Here is a 1,833-nt window from a genome sequence, read left to right on the forward strand (position 1 = left end):
CTATCCCTCTATCCGTACGTCCATCCGTCTGTCCGTCCGTCCGTCTGTCCATCTATCTCTCTGTCTGTCCGTCCTTCTGTCTGTCTGTCTAATCTGTTTCTCCATCTATCTGTCCATTGTTTGATTGTTAATTTATTATATTAAAACTAAATATAAATGATATTTAAATATAAATGTATGTTTATTTTTATATTTATATAAAAAACTAAATATAAATATATATATTATTATTATTATTATTATTATTATCATCATTATTATTATATCATTAATTATATTAAAACACTAGCTTTTCTAATCTTTTTCTATTCTATCAGTTTTTCTTTGATTTATTATATAATAAAAAAAAAACCTTGCTACGTGTACTGCGTTAAGCTAACTGAGACTTGTCATAGCACTTACAAATCATTGCTCTTTTGTTGGTTTTGATTGCTTCCATTGTCCTCATTTGTAAGTCGCTTTAGATTAAAAGCGTCCGCTAAATGTCTAAATGTATATGATGTATATTAATGTATGTATTAATAATGTATATTAATACATTTCATTTCCGTGTAAAGTGTTGGTCCTGAAGTAATTTCAATAAAAGCAAAAAATATGTAGATATGAATAGTTTCTCTTGTGTGATATTGGGCTGATGTATTGAATGTTTCTTCATCATCACGAGCAGGTGTAGAGCAGCTCAGCTGGAGATTTTAGCGCACAGATGAAGCGGTCTTATTCTGCTCCATCTTTATTTGGCCCTCTAACTCTAGCCCTCTCTTTTCTTAAAAAACAACAACACCCTAACACTAGCTTTTCTAATCTTTTTCTATTCTATCAGTTTTTCTTTGATTTATTATATAATAAAAAAAAAACCTTGCTACGTGTACTGCGTTAAGCTAACTGAGACTTGTCATAGCACTTACAAATCATTGCTCTTTTGTTGGTTTTGATTGCTTCCATTGTCCTCATTTGTAAGTCGCTTTAGATTAAAAGCGTCCGCTAAATGTCTAAATGTATATGATGTATATTAATGTATGTATTAATAATGTATATTAATACATTTCATTTCCGTGTAAAGTGTTGGTCCTGAAGTAATTTCAATAAAAGCAAAAAATATGTAGATATGAATAGTTTCTCTTGTGTGATATTGGGCTGATGTATTGAATGTTTCTTCATCATCACGAGCAGGTGTAGAGCAGCTCAGCTGGAGATTTTAGCGCACAGATGAAGCGGTCTTATTCTGCCGTGTTTTATGACAGCGGGCTTCATTACTGCGGTTCTCCCTCAGGAGGCGAAGCTGCGGGAGCTGCTGGATGTGGGGAATCTGGTGGGCCGGATAGAGAACCGGATGCTGACGGTGGTGACGGGGCCAGACATGGTCAACATCCAGTACCTGAACTTCATGGCCTTCCAAGAAGACGTCGCCAAGGTGCGTGTGATTAGATCAGCAGATAATCACGATGCCATAGAAGAACCTTTCTTGTCTATAAATGGTTCCACAAAGAACCTTCAACATCTGAACAACCTTTCTGTTTCACAAAAGCTTCTTTGTGGCGAAAGAAGGCTCTTCAGATTATAAAAAGTAAGAAAGAGATGGTTCTTTAAAGTTCTTTGTGGAACCAAAAATGGTTCTTCTATGGCTTCGCTGTTATGCACCTCTATTTTTAAGAGTTTATTTGTGGCAGTGAAATATTTGTGCAACGTAAATCCCAGTCAGGATGCTTGACCTGGATCGTTTTATTGAAATGTCTGTGTTTGTGCGCTGTCGCTGATGAAGGAGTGGGCAGATGAGCTCTTCAGTCTGGCGTCTAACCTGCTCGCTCAGAACATGGGCCGAGAGTCCTGTCTGGA

At 36.2% G+C, this 1,833-nt stretch overlaps 1 long non-coding RNA gene across 1 annotated transcript in view; it reads left to right on the top strand.

Annotated features, from left to right (window-relative positions):
• Positions 1 to 1,833, top strand: part of LOC107552897 (uncharacterized) — a 39,863-nt gene extending 38,030 nt beyond the window's left edge. The window contains exons 2-3 of the long non-coding RNA XR_001604910.1: positions 1,271 to 1,411; positions 1,760 to 1,833. This is a non-coding gene — a long non-coding RNA (uncharacterized lncRNA). The remainder of the gene's footprint in view (positions 1 to 1,270; positions 1,412 to 1,759) is intronic.

Source organism: Sinocyclocheilus grahami, unplaced genomic scaffold, assembly GCF_001515645.1.
Source record: "Sinocyclocheilus grahami isolate Dianchi unplaced genomic scaffold, SAMN03320097.WGS_v1.1 scaffold460.1, whole genome shotgun sequence".
NCBI classification, from domain to species: domain Eukaryota; kingdom Metazoa; phylum Chordata; class Actinopteri; order Cypriniformes; family Cyprinidae; genus Sinocyclocheilus; species Sinocyclocheilus grahami.